Source organism: Hemicordylus capensis, chromosome 1 (assembly GCF_027244095.1).
Source record: "Hemicordylus capensis ecotype Gifberg chromosome 1, rHemCap1.1.pri, whole genome shotgun sequence".
In the NCBI taxonomy this organism is placed as follows: Eukaryota; Metazoa; Chordata; class Lepidosauria; order Squamata; family Cordylidae; genus Hemicordylus; species Hemicordylus capensis.
This window is the reverse complement of record NC_069657.1, coordinates 246,422,089-246,441,335: the sequence shown is the minus strand read 5'-3', so window position 1 is coordinate 246,441,335 and position 19,247 is coordinate 246,422,089. Positions and strand designations below refer to the sequence as shown.

The 19,247-nt window shown below is 43.6% G+C and overlaps 1 long non-coding RNA gene across 3 annotated transcripts in view; it reads left to right on the top strand.

The window, feature by feature from the left end:
- Positions 1-19,247, top strand: part of LOC128339921 (uncharacterized) — a 122,489-nt gene that overhangs the window by 9,180 nt on the left and 94,062 nt on the right. For all 3 annotated transcript variants that reach the window (XR_008313327.1, XR_008313326.1, XR_008313325.1), the window contains exon 2: positions 9,731-9,856. This is a non-coding gene — a long non-coding RNA (uncharacterized LOC128339921). The remainder of the gene's footprint in view (positions 1-9,730; positions 9,857-19,247) is intronic.

The following is a 19,247-nucleotide window of genomic DNA, read 5'->3' as shown; positions in this document are numbered from 1 at the left end:
AAAATTCAGCCATCCCAGGTCCTTGGGAAGGACTCGATGTCTGGATAAAACAAACCAGTCAATAACACCTGTCTGACTGTGTAAATAAATTAATAATAATATGTGAGAAAAGAACAGCAGAAGGAACATCAGACATGTACAGGCATTATGGGATGCCAAAGGCCACAACAGCACACAAGGAACCTGAACCAACAAGTGAACCAAATAACCCAGAGGACAGAAAGAAATATTCAAAAGATAGAACAGAACAATTGAGGAAAAACCTTTTCAAAGACTAGAAACAGAAATGGTCTCAAATAATCAGCAAGGAGAACAAAAGCAGTATTCCAGATATGGTTGGCTATTAGAAGGCAAAGATCTGGAAGGACTATGTACCACAATGAGAAAGACACTTGTTGGGTTACTTTTTTTTAATTTAATTTTTTTAAAGAGGGGGATGTAATGTATAGATAGAAGGGCAATGCATTATCTCAGGCTACCACAGGGGGTAGTAGAGTGCACCCTACACTTCTTTTCACTTTTACCAAACTCCAAAATGGAAGACTGAATAAAATTGTTGTGTTTGTCACTCAAGATCAAATGTATCTGTCTTTTCCTGAAAGACCAGAACATAACACCTGTGGGACCCCACTTCTTCTTTCCACTGTGAAAGTTGTCCATTTCTTCCTGCTCTCTGTTACCTGTCCTTTAACCAGTTATCCATAAATGAACCTGTCCCATTATCCCATGACTACTAAGTTTATTCAGGAGCCTTTGTTGATCAAAGGGTTTTTGAAAGTCCAAATATACAATATCTATAGGATCACCTCTGTCCACATGCCTGCTGACACTTGCAAAAACTCCAAAAGGTTAGTTAGTGAAGCAAGACCTACCTTTAAAGAAGCCATGCTGATTCTCCTTCAGCAAGGTTTGTCTTGTATATCTTATAATTTTATTTTTAATTATGCTTTCCATCAATTTTCCTAGTATGGATGTCAAGCTAACTCACTGGCAATTTCCTGGATTTCCTCCTGCACCCCTTTTTGAAAGTTGTTGTTACATTTGCTACTTTCCAATATTCTGGCACAGCGTCTGATTTTGGGGAGAAGTTACATATTATTACATATTATTGCTAGAAGATCAGCAGTTTCACATTTGAGTTCTTTAAGAACTCTTGTGTGGATGCCATTTGACCCCAGTGATTTGTTAAATTTTGTTGTTGTTGTTGTTTTAGGATGGCATAAAATCTCTTGTCATCTTTATTTGACTCCATTCTTCAGATTCCCTTCCTGAGAAGTCTAGTTCAGGCACACAAGTATCTGTCTGTATCTTCTATAATGAAGACAGAAACAACAGATTCATTCATCATCTCTGCAGTCTCCACATCCTCCCTAAGCATCTCTTTCACACCCTTGTCTTCTAACAAGTCAATCACCTCCCTGGAAGGTTTTCCATTTCTGATGTATTTTTAAACGTTGTTATTTTTCTCCCTGTTGTTTTTTGCCATGTGCTCTTCAAACTCTTTCTTCATCTCTGTAATTGTCTCCTTGCATTTCTTTTGCCAAAATTTGTGTTCCTTTGTGGTCTCTTCATTTGGACAGGACTTCCATTTTATGAAGGAAGCCTTTTATAGCTTCTTTGACCCTACTTGTTAGCCATGCTGGCAATCTCCTGGCCTTGGTGGCATTTTTCCTTCTTTTTGGTATACATTCTTGCTGAGCTCTTCTTTTTGTGGTTTTAAATGGCCACATTGTGATCTGGAATGAATTAACACTATTTTTCTGTGTAAACTGCTTTGAGAACTTTTGTTGGAGATCTGTATATAAATATTCATAGTAATAGAAATATAACCCTTTCCCCCACTCTTCACCCAAGTCTATCTTTCCCCTTTTCCCCCTATTTCTTTATTTTTTTTTTTCTGGAGCTACATCAGTTTAAACACAAATTGGGGATAGGGATGTGCACAGAACTGGTGGGGGTGGTTCGAAGGTGGGGCACAGACCTTTAAGGGTGGGGGGAGGTACCCTTACCCCTCCCACCATGTTTCCTCCACCGGCGCTCCATTTAAAAAATCTCAGTCGGGGCGGCAGCCTACCTCCCTGCCACCCCAGTGCCCTCCTCGGCTGGAAGTAAAAGGAAGTACCCAGCACACACATGCCCGGCATGCACACATGCGCCGGGTACTTTCTTTTACTTCCGGCTGAGGAGGATACCGGGGCGGCAGGGAAGTAGGCTGCCGCCCTAACTAAGACTTTTTTAATGGAGCGCTGGAAGGGGAAATGTGGCAGGAGGGGTAAGGGCCCCCTCCTCACACTTAAAGGTGTGCCCCCACCTTCGAACTGGTGGAACCACCGGTCATTCAAACCGGTTCAGAGGCCCATAAAGGGCCTCCGAACCGGTTCCGTGCACATCCCTAATTGGGGATACTAACAGAAAGTGAAGGATTTTCAGTTTGGTATAGTGTATATCAAATTAAATACCCAAATTCATTTCAGGATTAGACAGTCATATTTAAAAGCTTGGAGGCAGTTTGAGATTTCAGTTAAGATTGTACTCCATCCTCTCTTCTGTAAAAGTAATTGACCATGGAAGATAGTGTATTCAGTATGAAAAGCATTTGTAAAATAGTGATAGTTCTATATGACCTCCTTCTTATTCGACCCATCACCTATTACCATTGAAGTCTGCTATTAATCACTGTATATATCTCCAATTCATTCAAAGGAGGTGTCTTTCACTATGCTTTCCAGGCACGCATATGTAATAATATGTATCAGTTCCCTGTCTGATAGATTGCTAAACACCTTTGTGAAACGCAAGGAGATTACTCTCAGTGTGTCATACTTTTGTTGGTTTTCTTCTTTATGTCCTCAAACATTTCCGTCAGATTTGTCAAACAAGATTTTTTCCTTCCAGAAACCATGCTGGCTACTTTATATCAGCCCAGATTTTTCCAGATGTTTTGTGATCTCATCCCTTACTAATGACTCCAAGACCTTGCCTACTGTCAAAAGCAAACTTTACTGCAAATCTGCAATTCCTTGACATCACCTTAGTCCTTGTCTTATGGCATAGATTGCATTTACTTCATTCCAGTTCCCTTGGCACTTCCTTTATTTCAAATAAACTATTAACTTCTCTATTGAATGGGTATAGATTCCATTTTCTATTTTGTGAGACCTAGGACTTAAAGAATGACTAATCAAGTTTTAAAGCGCACTCCCCCAACCCCACCCCTTAAAAAAATCCTTCTCAGAATTCCATTCAGACTTATAATTGTTGGCATTATAGATTTGTTTCCTCTGAAGACACCCCACTTACAACTGCTCTTGAGAAAATTACAGGACCAATATATAACCCAAGGACTGTGAAGAGGAGATCTGTCCACCAGAGTGCCTGGTCCTTTACAAATGCATGCATTTCCTAGAAACTTCATTCTAGAGAATTCTCCCTCTCCAACTGGCTCCTTAAATGGAAAAGTATATTTACATAACAAATGTTTTACTATAGAAGAATCCTCCCAAGACAATGTAGGGATTAGTTTTGTGAGGAGGCTGATGGAGATCTCTGCCCATTTCAGGGCAGAGCATGTTACATTTTGGACATTTATCAGTTTCATAAAATTATTCCTTGCTCCCTTTGCACATCATTTTCTGCTGACCATTAGCAAGCTCAGATGATATCTAACTGGCCCACATGATTAAACAGGGACGTGCCAAGAGCACACCCATCGAGGTGTCTTCTGTGGACAACTCCACACCCTCCAGGCATTTCTCTTTATCTCAGGTGGGGGGGGTGTCATCTAATCAGCCACTCTACCCACGCTCCAAATTTTAGCTTAAAGCACCATTTATAGTGTGTCTAGGAAGGTCATTCAGATGAACAGCCCCACCCCCCCACCGCAATGCAATACAGGCACAGACATGTTCTGGGAGGGAGTCACGATGTCTAGAAAAGATGTCCCAATGAGTATGTTGCATGGGCTGGTAAAGCAGGCCTTCCCTTACCTATATACTAGGCCTGTGCAAACCCAGATCAGTAAAATCAGACATAGTCCAATTTAACCAAAATTGGAGAGGCTCAGAGAGAATCCAAACCTGAAGTTGGCCAGCCCAGTTCAAGTCGGACTTCTCAGACCCCAATCAGGGGGAAATCGGAGCTCTCCAGAGCGCCGAGTGGTGGCAAGGTTTGTGTGTGTGTGTGTGTGTGTGTGTGTGTGTGTGTGTGTTGTGAACTACACCTGGTTTCACACTCTGTACATGCTCAGAGGGAAAGAGGGAAAGTCACATCATACACAAACTGAATTGGTTCTTGGAGATGGTGACCATGTAGGAGGATCTGGGTGCGTAAACAGAGATAGAGAGAGACACACTCAGAAAGTTCAATGGGCTTTATTATAGAAAGTTGTTCATCAGGATAAAATAATCCACATTAAAAACATGTTTCCAATTCAAAGTGTAGTGTAATGTGCCTAACTAATGTATGTGTGTGCAATCAGTAATTACAGCTATCTAATAATCTAACAAATCCTAATAAAACATTTAGAGAGAAACAGAGAGAGGAGGAAGGAGGGGCCTCAGGACGGGGGTGGCAGTGATTAGTAAGGAGGAGGAAAGTGGGGAGCAGGCTAGGCTGTGCGTTGAATAGGCATCTCACCAGGTTCATGAAGAAGGCTTCAAAGGAATTGTTCATTGCCGGAACTTGAGAGCGATGCAGGCTTCAGATGGAGGAGACACGTGGGTGCTGGAGAACAGGAGCCTGGGGTGCAAGCTTTAAGTAGTCAAGCAGGCTGGGGTCAGCTGCTCAGAGCAAAGTGAAGAACCGTGGCTGGGTAGTCTGGACTTCTCACTGCGCAGCAGGTCACAGACAGTTCCTGTCCATGGAAAGAGTTCTTGCTTTTAGCCCCGCGGCTTTAGCAGCAAACTGGGATGGCTCATGAGCAAGTCTTGCTTGTAGGCAAAAGATTGCTGACTCTGTCCAGTAAGCCTCATTCTTTATAGTTGTATTTCCTTTGATCTCCATAGAGTCTATTCAAAATATCCTCACCCTTCCTGGGTCCCCAAAAGGTGACAATTTGCTGTTACCTTCTGGATATTATCTTTTAATTACTCAGGATATTAGCTCAGTATATTTGGTCAGTCCAGGGTAATCTCAATCCCATCTTCTGTTAGCTGTTATTTTGGGGAGGGGATGTTTTATTTTGCTCAAAGCAAATCTGCATCTCTGAGCTGCAAATGGGCATCGTCTCTTGTCCCCAGATTCCTGGCCTGGTCCCAGAAGGTGTTAAAAAGTATTAGTAAAAGGACTAAATCTACAGGTGTTTTCCTAGAGTGGAATTTCTATAGACAGCAACTGATTATCCCCTTTGGGCATAGCAGAACAATCATTGACAAGGATTAACATAGACTTCTTGCAGCAGGAAAGGGGAGATCAGCCTCTGGCCTCTTCCACAGACATTATCTGATAGTGAGTTACATTTTAGCATATTGATAGCTCAGGCCTAGCCCTTGTGTTTCTGTGAGTGCCCATTTCACAATACAATGCTGGATTGCCTCCTCTTTCAAAGAGCAGTTAGCCAAGGCAGTCATGAGACCTGGGTGTCAGTTCACCTTGAGTTCAGGCATTTAATTGAACTCTTAATAAAATGGAATCAGACACAGGCCTGAATTCCATATACTTCTGGGTTGGTACCTCTGGGTCTAATGTTGGGGTACGGGTGTCTCTCCAACAGTGTCACAGTTCCAGTGGAGGGATATTCTGCCCATCTGCCCACATGTCTGTACATATTTATGTATTTTTTAAAAATGTAAAATGTTTTTAGCTAATTGCCCACACACAAAGCAGCCGCTTTTGATTTGTACCCAAATTGGAACTCCCCCAATTTGAATCATGAATCCACTCTCATTTGCTACCAGAGACTCTACACTCAGAACACCTCAGAAACAACAAAACCCAGTGCCCCGTGGGCTTGTGGGCATGGTGGTGGTTGGCACCCTATGTCCATGACACCACCACTCGCTCTGGGCCACCCTGGTGCCCCCCAAGTGGAGTTATGGGGCTGCTGAAATCCCCATTATTCCCTGGGGGGAAGCTTAAAGACACGCAAACTTCAGAAATTCTTTTAAAATCACCGCTTTGCCCAGTTCCTTTGAAATCCGGATAGTAGCAGGCACCCATTGGGGCACTACTACCTGACCCACATTTCTGCCCCCAAAGCCCCTTTTCTGCCCTGAATCTGCCCCAAAGACATTCAAACTTCAGAAATTCTTTAAAAATCAACCCTTTGCCCAATCACTCTGAAACCTGGAAGGTAGCAGGCACCCATTGGGGTACTACCACCTGACCCACTGTGGCATTCCTAGGAGGCACCCACAGGCAGAAATGGGCACTGTCTGTTCCCATTGTCCCATAGGGTGGATGCAGCACACATAAACAACAGCAGAGCTTTGCAAAGAACAAGGTTTCTAAAGGTCACACACATCCACTGTGTCACTCACCACATCCATTGTGTCCCACTATCCCCCACCAGAAATGCAATTGATCTACACACAATGGTGTAAAACAACAATGAAATGCACTGTCCCACATGCCCCCTTTCAATGCAGGGTAACAGCAAGCAAGCAAGTGTGATATCACAGATGCAGCAAACTAGGGCAGCAGACTAGGGCCAGCATCAAATGTGCTCTGCCTTCCCTCCCCCAAGCATTTTTCATCCACAAGCAACAGACACAGCTACATCTGTGGCACCCGGCCATAAAAGTGGATTAAATAAGGAAGGGTGCAAAACAACATTCTGCCAGTGAAACAGTGAGGTTTGGCCCCCCTCCCACCTACACAAGTAAAAGCGTGATGATAACAACAATGGCACACAGTTCTTTGGCACATTTTTTGACATTTCTGCAACAGATTGGAGCCTGTGGCACCAGCACAACCTATTGTTGATGCAAGCAATCTTGTTTGAATAAAAATGATGATGATGCTTTAAGTCACAATATGACCGAATCTTCATTGCAAAGAAGTACACACACACACACACACACACCCTGTCCTGTGCCCATCCATGAAGTCCCCGAAATACAGGCACAACAACAAACCATCCAAGGCATTTGAATTGCATAATATATATATATACTACTAGACTTGAGATTGTGTAGGGGGGAAGCATAGTATACCTGTGTGTGTGTACTCTGCGGAAGGGTTAGTGGGCTTAGGGTTCATTTTTGCCATAGCCTCAGAATGCTGCAGTTTGGGGTGGGGCATAAATGGGTGCAGGAAGGAGGCTAGAGTCTGTGCCTTCCTGCCCACTCAGAGCCTGTAGGCTGCTGGACAGAGTATATTAATACTGATATATTATGGGTACAGAGGGCTGGAGAACAGGCTTCTGTTGGGGGGGGGGTTAAATGCAAAAAAACTTTGGTATGGGGGGAAAGACATAATTGTTTTTTAAACCATGAGGCTATGCGGTAAGACTATGCGGTAAGAGGTAAAACTCTTTGGTACCCCAAACCCAACCTCCTGAAATCCAGGCTGTTCAGTCTAAATCCTTGCAAACCCAATCTTCTCATATGGCACTGCCCCAGAAAGTGGCAGCAAAAGAAAGGAAGAGCTACAGCTGCTACTGACTCTGCCCACAAAGCCAATTTTGCTCACTGTCCTGGTCACTTGCAACAGGTGCAAAGAAGGAGACACTTTACTAAGGTTTGCAAGTCTGCTATCAAGTCCATTACTGATTCACTATATGATAAGGATGGGGCAAATGAACCACTTCCTGACAGCGTTTTTAGTGTGACAGAATCTGACACTGCATGGCTTGTGCTGTATCTGACAAATATGACAAATCACAGAAGACTGTTACCACCCTGTTGACTCCAGTAGAGTATACTGATGGTCCCTGGGGGGAAACTTGCTCTGGATATAATGAGGCCTTTTGATAACCAACCCGCAAAACAAAGATTTGTTATAGTGGTGGTGGAGTACTATTCCTGGTGGTCAAAAGTTTCATTTGCTGACATTACTACAAACAAGGTGATCCAATTCATGGCTGTAAATATTGTGAGGTAAGGTCTTCCTCCTAAATAACTAGTGACTGACAATGGGACACAGCTTACCTCACTTGAAATGGAGCTATACTTGCATAACCATGGTGTAGTGAATAGCGGATTTAAGTCCAGTCTTTGTCTCAAAGCAAGCCCACATGGGGGAAAGAAAAATGCTGCATCATTCCCTCCATGTTTACTCAACAAAGGCTGTTCCTTTAAAACTTAACCGTTCCTTGGTAATCACTGCCACCACGCCCACTTTTTAACAGAGTTTAATCCCCCGCACCTTGGTGTGGGCAAAATTCCAGGGAAACTCTCTTTCTCTTTACCAACTGGAAAAGTACAGAAAACCTTCCATGTGCAGTCTACATGTGAAAAACAAACTTGGTAATGTAAGTTGCTGAGCTATCAACATTGAGGCATGTTTGCACCAGCTTAAAATCCCTTTTCCTGAGTTAAAAATCCACTCAGAGACAAGGTAAAATACAAAGAACAAAAAGAGAAAAAACCTTTATTCAAAATACTACAGACTGCTTCAGTCTGAGACTTTCTCAGCTTTTAGTTACAGGTAACAGAAACACTCAGTACTGCAAGAATATTTTCAAAGAGCACTCCAGCTGGTATTTGGAGTTGCACACTTTAAAAATCATGATTACCCAGTTGCAAAGATAATTTAAAAAGCACCCCCAGTTGCAAGGAACCTTTAAACGTACCTTTACAGGGTACAGACACTTTTACAGAGCCCTGGTAGGATAAAAGGACTCAGGTTCAGTTCCTGTTAGTTACATTAGCGATAAAAACACTATAGACCAATTGTAAGGATTTGTAAAAGCACAAAATAAAAAGAAATCCAACGCAGGCTACCTAACCCGTGGTTCCCAGGCTAAACCTTTCCCTGAAGCCAAAGCCTGTGGGTTCTTTCCCCCTTAAACTAACCCCAAGCTCCAGGAGATAATTAAGTTTCCCGCAATCCTGTCTCTCAAGTATCTGCAGATGTCCTTCTCTGGGCTGGCTGTTTGCCATGTCTCCAGGCTGTTGGCCATGTCTAACTTGGCAAAGAGGCACCATTTATCATGGTGATTCTCTTTATTTAGCAGGGGAGAGTAACTGGCCCTATATAGCCCCAGCACAGTACCTCCTGTGACTGTTGCTGGTGTCTATCTTAAGTTTTGTTTTAGATTGTGAGCCCTTTGGGGACAGGGAGCCATCTTATTTATTTATTATTTCTTTGTGTAAACCGCCCTGAGCCATTTTTGGAAGGGCGGTATAGAAATTGAATGAATGAATGAATGAATGTCTCCAGGCTGGCTGTTGGCCATGAGGGCGCCAGACTTCATGGCCGGTGTTCATGTAGCCTGCTCTCCATCTTCTCTCATCGCCCTCCTGGCTCCTTCTGAGAACAAAGACCACCTTCACTTCCTGCCTTCAGGCCCTGGCCACCGTGTGCTGAGTGGCTGATCTCCAGAGCTCACTGCCTGTCTGTCAGGACAGGGTTCATTTCCGATTCACTCTTTAGGGTAAGGGAGGGCCGATTGCTACACATGGGATGAAACACAAGACTCTTTCCTTGTACCATCCTCCAGAGAATGGCTTAGTGGAAAGAATGAACAGATTAGTGAAAGAATGTTTGCAACTGGCTAGTACATAACAACAACCCTGGAAAGAGGCAATCCATGAAACCCTTGCTTATCAAACTACTCCTTCCACTACAGGGAGGAAAAAAATCACCTTTTGAACTACTTAGAAGATGTAAAGCTACCACTAGACTTAGCCAATGGCAACAACTGATAGTGCTTTCCATGCCATCTCACCCTGAGGATGCAGAGATTCATGATCAGGTAAGGGAGAAGCAGCAAAATTTAAAATTGTTTGTGGATCAGAAATGGGGTGTGAAACAGCAAACATTCCAGGTGGTGGACTTTGTTCGATTACAGCTGCCTTATTAAGTGAGAAATGGATGTTCCCAATATTCTGGACCAAAAGAAATAATCAAAATCCAAGCAGATTCTGTCATATTAGATGTTTGGACCCTGTTTAGGGTCAGAGGCAGGACCATCATAGAATGTTGTGATGCTATAGATTAGTCTGAGAGAGGATTAGCCAAGAGGTAGTGGCCATCCATTATGTCTAGCCTAATTTCTGGGGGAAATTATGATAGGAGTTGATAAACAGTTCTGCAAATAGCTATTTATAGTTATGACATTTGCTTCTTGTTGAGTCCTTCACAGACATTTCAAGAAGCTTTTGTCTTTACCACAAAAGAAGCTGTGCACAGGTTAAATGGGGATAGCTAATTATTAGCATCTATCAGGTCTCCGGAACTTGACCACAAACATATGAGAAATATTTTTTCCTGACAGCAAAGCAAGCTTCATTCATACTGTGCATATGTTGACAAAATGATAAATCTGTAGAATAGTGTCTAGTACAAGAGTATGCCAGAAACCATTCTTCCCTCAAGTATTCTGTCACTTTCCAGAATTCTCTGCACATTTGAGCATGCTACAAAGGGCAGAACAGAACTAGATTTTATCCAAATAGTTGTTGCTGAAAATGAGTGACCCCTGGGTGAGTTCCAGGGATGTTTCTACACCCCAAAGGATCAGACCTTTATTTTACTGGGGGGGGGGTGCTGCTGCTGCTGCCGCTGCTGCCACCACCACCACTGCTGGCATCAGCAGAACTAAACAGCATGCGAATGCCTGGCATGTGAAAAGCTAGCCGAGAAGTGGCACATACTCACCTACCACCACTTCCCTGCTTACTTTTCACACGCCCAGCGGCATGTTGTTTAGCTCCTCGTCACTGTCGGCAGTGGCAGCAGCAGTGGCCAAGGTGGCAGGAAACTGGAGCTCATCATTTTACATTTCTTTTAAACACCCTCATCTACATGTTTCCTACACATATGCAATTGTGGATCTGGAAGAGCTGCCATTCGGATGCATTCGCTTACTTGGTGTGGTACAGCCATAAAGAATACAGCTTTTCATCCTGGATGCACTATCTCAAAGACAGCAACAGTCCCACAAATCTTTCTGGGTGGTCTTGCAACTTGACACAATGCAGAGGAAGAGGGAGACCATATCCACAGAGGTGTCAAGGGAGAAAAGAAAACTAATTCTTGTGAGCTCATTTAAAACTATCTGCACACATTCTCCCGACTGAACTTAACCATACTCCTTTGTAATGCCAGGTTGGTTCAAAATAAGATCAAAATCATCCATGATCTGATTGATCTGCCTGTGTTTAGGGAAGAGGAATTCTCTATTTAACCTTCCCACCCTCTCGAACTAAATTATAGGCATGGGCATTGCCTCAGAGTTGGGGGAGGAGGGAAGTATAGTCACTCCACTCCTTCCTTCACCTATCAGCGGGAGCAAAGGTCTGAGCTCCTCTCCAGGAGTCCAGCAGACCAACAAACCCCATCCCCATTTCATCATCGGCATCATTTCATCATCGGCACCCCCTGCCATAAATAAAGCCCTACATTTAGGACACTCCTCCCCGCTTCCAGCTTGCTCCTTCTTCCCTTGCCAGGCAAGTGGATTGGCCACCCAATCCCTAGCCTCCAAAGGGGACTAGTTCTCCAACTCCACTCCCTTCACTAGCATTTCTACACACGTCTGCAGCTGTGGAGCTGATAGCAGCTGTTGCATACCTCTCTGAGCCCTTCCTGACTTCTGAAAGTTAACTACTGGGGTTGTCCTAGCATCTGGAGCCTCCTGCTTCTCTTGGCACACTGCCGTTTGACTAGGTAAACAACCCTGTCTCATGAAGGAGGGTAGGAAATCCCGACATGATATACACCCTGGATTTGGTCTTCTGCTTGGATCAGGTGGGTGTCCTGTGGGTGGGGACTCCTGTAGTTTTGCCATTGTCATGGACAGACTACTTCTTGGTTAAGGTTGGTCTCACAGTCACATCTGACCCTGCGGGGTGTGTGTGTGTGTGTGTGTGGACATTATTATTATTTATTTATTCATTCGAATGGTCAACTCGAGAAGGCTGTTGACCATTCCAGTAGGATTCCAAAGGGCCTTGAAGAGTTTTGGTGCTGGTTCTGCCGATGATTCTGTCGATACCCTGGTGGATACCTGAAACAGGGAACTTAACATGGCAGTAGACACGATCACTCCAAAGCTCTCTCCAACCCACTTCAAAATTAGCTCCATGGTATACGGAAGAGCTATGAGAGCTGAAGCGGCAAGGTAGATGACTGGAGCACAAATGGAGAAGGACTCATCTTGAATTTTATAAGACACAGCATAGATCTCATTTGGAGGTCATGCTGTGGCAATACAGGAAGGAAGTGATTTTATTCTACACATTCTGCATCTGCAAGTTATCATCCAGCAGAGCTGTTCCGGATTCTTAGGAATTTAAGTCAAGCCCCTTCCCTTTCAAATCTGTTTCCGGAAACAATGTCTCACTGTGATGCATTCAATAAGTTATTTGCAGATGAAATCTCTCTCATTCGGGCTGATCTGGACTCTGCAGGCCAGTGTCTAGCAATCCCTCTTGAAAGATTAGATTGAATCAGTTTCCGTTTGTGACTGCTGAGGATGTGGACAAGCTGTTTGGAGCAGTACGGCCTACTGCCTGTTCTTTGACCCCCTGCCCAACATGGCTAATTTTATCTTGCAGTGAGGTTGTTGGAGCTAGCCTGGTTGATATCATTAATATCTCACTGAGGGAGGGCAGGATGCCACCTTGTTTGAAGGAGGCAATGTTTAGACCTCTTTTTAAGAAGCCCGCTCTGGATCCCCTGGTGATGGATTTGAGTCTCCAACCTGCCATGGTTGGGTAAGATGACTGAGAGGTTGGCAGCTAACCAACTCCAAGCAGTCTTGGAGTAAACTGATTATCTAGACCCATTTCAAACTGGTGGTTGAGACAGCCTTGGTCAGCCTGATGACCTTCACCAGGGAATTGACAGAAGGAGTGTGACTTTGCTGGGATTTTTTGATCTCTCAGTGGCTTCCAATACCATGAACCATGGTATCCTTTTGGATTGCCTGAGAGATTTGGGGATAGGAGGCACTGTTTTGCAATGATTCCATTCCTATGTCTTGGGTAGACTTGATATGGTGGTGGTTGGTGTCAGTTGCTCTTCAAAACAGAAGCTATTATATGGCGTATCTTAGGGCTCCATTCAGTCAACAACACTTTTTAACATCTACATGAAACCGCTGGGTTAGGCTATCATGTATTAGCCCCTTAAATGCCTGTCTACAGGCAGTAATGGGCTGGATGAGGGATAATAAACTGAAGCTGAATCCAAGCAGGGTGGATGTGCTCCATGTTGGGGTCGTAATCTGCAAGGTTACTGGAAAAGGTGAAGAAGAGGGCAACCAAGATGATCAGGGGCCTAGAGCACCTTCCTTATGAGGCAAGACTACAACACCTGGAGCTTTTTACTTGAGAAAAAAGATGACTGTGGGGAAACATGATAGAGGTGTATAAAATCACGCATGGTATGGAGAAAGTGAATAGAGATAAATTCTTCTCCCTTTTGCATAACACTAGAACCAGGGGTCATCCCATGAAATTGATTACCAGGAAATTTAGGACCAACAAATGGAAGTACTTTTTCACGCAATGCATAATCAAGTTGTAGAATTCTCTGCCACAAAATCTGGTGACAGCCAACAACCTCGATGGCTTTAAGTGGGGTTTGGATAACTTCATGGAGGAGAGGTATATCAACGGCTACTAGTCAGAGGGCTATAGGCCACCTCCAGCCTCAGAGGCAGGATGCCACTGAATACTAGTTGCAGGGGAGTAACAGCAGGAGGGAGGGCATACTATCAACTCCTGCCTGTAGGCTTCCAGCGGCATCTGGTGGGCGACTGTGTGAAACAGGATGCTTGACTAGATGGGCCTTGGGCCTAATCCAGCAGGGCTGTTCTTATGTTCTGACGACGACGACAATATTTATTTATTTATTTATTTATTTATTTTATTCTATTTCTATACTGCCCTTCCAAAAATGGCTCAGGGTGGTTTACACAAAGAAATAATAAATAAATAACATGGACCCTGTCCCCAAAGGACTCACAATCTAAAAAGAAACATAAGGTAGACAGCAGCAACAGTTACTGGAGGTACTGTGCTGGAGGTGGATAGGGCCAGTTACTCTTCCCTTGCTAAATAAAGAGAATCACCGCGTTAAAATGCTCCTCTTTGACAATTTAGCAGAGGTTAACTTGATGGAATAGAACTTCCTGTTCTGGAAGAGGTTACATTGCCCGATAATGAACAGGTTCATACCTTGGGAGTGCTCTTGGATCTGGGTCTCACCCTAGTGCCTCAGACGGAGGCTGTGTCCAGGAGTTCTTTTTACCAGCTATGGTCGATTTGACTACTCTGTCTGTTTCTTGAGTAGAATGACCTGAAAACAGTAGTACACCAGCTGGTAACCTCCAAGTTGGACTACTGCAATGCGCTGTATGTAGGGCTGCCTCTGTACATAGTTCAGAAAATTCAGTTAGTTCAAATTGCGGCAGCCAGATTGGTCTCTGGGGTATCCCGGAGAGACCACATTAAGCCTGTGCTTAAACAGTTGCACTGACTGCCGATATGTTTGTGAGCAAAGTCCAAAGTGCTAGTTATTACCTTTAAAGCCCTATCGCTCATTAAGATCATCAGGAATGGTCTGGAAGATGGGTGATTCTAGTATGGAGAGTAATTAGTAATATGAAGAATGAAGGAGTGACAACCATGCAGTTCAAGTAATGTAAAAACAGGTCCAGAGGAGAATATATGGAAAGAATGAAACAATGTTGGCCTGAAAGTAGGGAGTCAATATATCATCTCCCTGGCACTTGTCAGACTTCGTAGGCACAGAGGAGCTTGATGGCAGTTTGTGATTCATCCTTCTCCCATCCCAAGTTGTTTGATAAGCACCATAGCTAAAAATGTGTTTTAAAATATTCCACGTGGAAAGTAAGACCTTTATGTCCTGGGCTGAAATTAAGAAAATATACAGCTATGGAAGCTGAATGTTATGAATACTCCACTGTCCCCCAAGCCAACATCAGCAATCAGATACCAAGGAGATAGGTGTTTTATAAATACTTGAGGGAAAGGGACAGAAATGCTGTTTATATAAGTAACAGCAGTTTGTTCTGAGTTGAAGTTTCAGATGGGGAATACAGCAATTATAGATGAATACCTTAGGAGCTCTCTTTTTAACTGGTTAAAATATATGTGATTGACTGGGTTTGGGGAACATTCACTTGACCACCAGGGCCCAGATGGCAAATTTACTTCGAAGTACACCAGGAGTGGTGGGTGCAAGTTCGCACATGGGTTGATTTACCTCAAAGTCCCTGTGAGATAATGAGGTGCACTCCATACACAATTCAGATTTTCCCCTGTGCACTGGAGCTTAGCCTGAATTATGCCTTTGCTAAAAAGTTCCACTTTTTACATGGCTTTTTGGGATACTTCAAAGTAACCCAACATTTCTTCTGAGATGTATGGAGGGGCTGACTATGTATGGATAGATAGACTTTTCCTAAAGCCTTGGGATGGGGAGTTGCATTTTTTAAAAAAAAATTGCTGGGTGATCGTGCGAGAGCAGATGATGTTATTAGTCTGCTGAGTCAGCGGTCTTGTGGAAGTCAAGACCAACCAATCAACAAAAAAACAAGTAAAAGATAAATTTAAAAAGGATCAATTGGCACCAATGCAAATTTCAAAGGCAAAAGACCTAGGAGAAGTATGCCATTTTTAATGCAGGCTTTATGTGTGTGTGTCGGGGGTGTGTGTTCTGTTTTAGCGTTGATGTTGCAAGTTGGCGGTGACATGGCAAGTTGGTGGTCTTGCAGAAGACCCCCTAAAAACAAGTTTAAAACTATTTTCCCCATTAAGATGGAAGTTTTGGGAAGCACATACCACACATGTGTGGTGGGGTGGGGGAGGAGGCATGGCATCCCACCCATTCTAGAATGCCATTGACCAGAAGGGATCTGAGAATGGCCTGGGAGCAAGCAGTATGAACATTCCATGGAAAAATTCAAAAGGAACAAAGCAGCCCTATGCGAATGCCCCCAGAATCTATATATATAATTCTCTAAGGTGTACCGTGGCTAATGCCATTCGTGGCAGCTCTCGTAAGATCTCGCAAGCAGAAGCACCATGGTGATTGGGCAGGGGAGATTCCATATGCAGATAGGGAGAAGGAGCCTGTCATGGTTATGGACAGTTGGAATGCAACTGCTACTGGTCAGAAGATGATTTTGATTGTAGAGGAGAGGAATATATATGGATAGTGGGCAGGAGTCTGTGAAGAGAGGGGTCATAAGGGAGGAAAGAGCCCCTTCAGGAGAATTTTGTGAATTAGATGACGAAACAAGATGAACAAGATCTGTTAAATTTGGAAGAGAGAGGGGGAGAGAGAGAGGGAGGGGGAGAGGAAGAAAGGCAGAGGGGAAGGGCGAGTAGAAGAGAGAAAAAGAGAGAATAATAAGGGATGAGAAGAGAGAAAGAAGGAAGGGCCCAAGCCTGTCAGCAGCCTGAGAGGAATGAGCAGCCATGGTGGCATCTATTGGCAGCAAGGAAGGGCCCAGTCAACCACTGCTACTGTTTGGGACTATCAAGTGGAGGGAGGCAGGCAGGCAAGAGATGGGCCCAGGCCTGTCAGCATCCTGAGGGGAACGAGCAGCCATGGCAGTGGTAGCAGCAAGGAAGGGCCTGGTCAGGTGCTGCTGCTCCTGTGGGGAGGAGCAGCAGACTCTAGTGAGGGGGGGGAGGTCTCTGGGGATAAGGGGCTGCAGCTTGGCCAATAGGTGCCAGCAATGCTGCAGCCATGACCAAGAGGGGTGGAAGTGGTGGAATAAAGGGATGGAGGAGTGACCAAGAGGGGTGAGGGGGATGGAAGCAACCGAATGGAGGAGGAGGAGCAGGAGCAGGAGTGTGGCTCAGGTGACGGTGGAGAGATCTCTGAGGTGAGGGGGCTGTGGCAGGGAGTGAAGGGAGCAATCAAGTACTAGAACATAGATGGTCTGCGCAGGTTAAGCTAGTTGTTATTATTTCTGCTTCAGGCTGCAGCTTCTATATGACTAATGATTAGTCATATAGTCCTGTGATTAAGCCTGCCATCTGGTAATGGCCCAGCAGGCAGGGGTGGGGGACAAGAAAAAAGGCACACATTTCTCATAAATGTTGCAGAACTCACCATCTTTGTTGCCCTCCTCTGAAACCTTTCTAGTTTAACAACAGCCTCCTTAAAATGTGGGGCCCAGAATTGAACATGGTATTCAAAGTCAGGTCTGACCAGCACAGAATAAAGTGGAACAATTACTTCTCATGATCTGGACGCTATGTTTCTGTTAAATGCAGCCTAAGTTCATATTTGGCTTTTTAGCAACTGCATAAACTGCTGACTCATGTTCAACTAAAACACTTAGGACCATTTCCACATGTACACTTAGGGCCCTTTCACATGCCAGACCTGGTCTCTTCCATCCTGTGGTTGTGCATTTGATTTGATTTTCTTGCCCAAATGCAGGACTTTTCATTTGTCTGTGTCTGTTGCACATCATATTGGTTTTGGCCCAATATTCAAGCCTGTCCAGACCTAGTAGTGTGGGCTTTATTTCTTATTATTATTCCAGTACAATGATTGGAAAATCTCCACCTATGGACTTTCTGTTCTTCTCCAGCTCTCTTAAATAGTAAAAAGCTATGCATACTAATCTGAATGAATAATTAATCTGGAAAAGAATTACTCTAGATTTTGATAGCTTTCTATAATGAAATACAGTCTAGAAGCACATATATTTATTGTTTTAAATTGCCCTAAAAGTGATTATGCTACACTGTTCTCATTCTTCCTCATCATAATGAAAAAATGTTAGTTATCACCAAACCCTTAAACCCAGAAAAATGGGTTTTCCTTTGCCAGAGGAAGATAAACAAATAGCTTGCTGCATCCCTTGTAAAAGGACAAAGGTCTCTGAGGCAGTTCCCCTCAAATTGGCTATACTCTACCTTCCAGCCCAAAAAGGAATGAAAAGCTGCTAGAGTTTAGGAGAAGCAGTATAGTACAATTCCAGTTCTCCGGGGCTTTTCCATTAATCTTTTTATTATGAATAAGCAACAGATCTTCAAAGTCACTAGTCTATTCAGACTCAAGGATGAGCTGTAAATGGTTAATGAATAACCACCTAGTGCTGTGATTAATTGTTTAATAGGGCTTGCAGTTGCAGAGCCAGAGTTAGTTTTACCACAATCACCCTTAATTATCCTTCATGTGTAACCACAAGGCCTTAATGGCTTGACCTAATAGCAGCATTCAGAGTTTGCTTTCTACAGTCTGAGAAAAAACAGAGCTCACCAGCTGAGAAGAGGAAATGTTCTAGAAGAAAGAAATCTAAACACATTCACATCCCTGCCTTTTGAAAATGTGAGAGAAATGAGGCAAAGCTCTACTGTAGTTAAAATACTGGTTCAATTCCATCTTTCAGTCCTATTCAGACATTATGCTGTATGTACACACAAGTGATATCTGTACATTTGTACATGAGTTTATGTGAATGACTGTACCTGTGTTCATTTAAAAAAGTGAACCTAAGTACTGGCCTTTCAAATGCATGGTACAGATAGGAAGTGTATTGCTGTACCTGTGTTCAATATAACATATGAATAGCTGTATATGTGTATACTGTACACTCATTTTACAAGTGTTCATAATGTCTGAACAGAGTTCTCATCTATCCTAGAGGTGTGCATGAAACGGATTCCGTGTTTCGTCTCAAGCTCAAAATGAAATGTGGATGGCCAGAATGTTACAATTTTGTTCCGGTGAAAACTCGGAAACCTTCTGAGTGTTCTGTCCATAGGGAACAATGGATAACTTGAAACACCCCATTGTTCCCCATAGGTAGCTCCTAGAGACACCAAAGTGAGTTGGGTGGTAGAACATGATGGGTGCATATGCAATGCATTTTGCAACCCAACCTTGAAAAATACTGCAGGATCACATAGTAAAAGGGAATCTGTCCCTCCAAATACACAACACACATTTCGAACACAGTCCAAAAATGGCCAAAAAAGGATCAGTGACCCAGAATCCACTGCCAGTGCCTGTGCTGCAGTAACATCATTGGTACAATTTGCTCTCTCACACACAATTATGACTCCATCCTTACTTTCCTAGCATAGCAAGAACTGCCACAGCAGCACTGTTAGCAGCAAGCATAGCCATAAGCTCAACTATAGCAA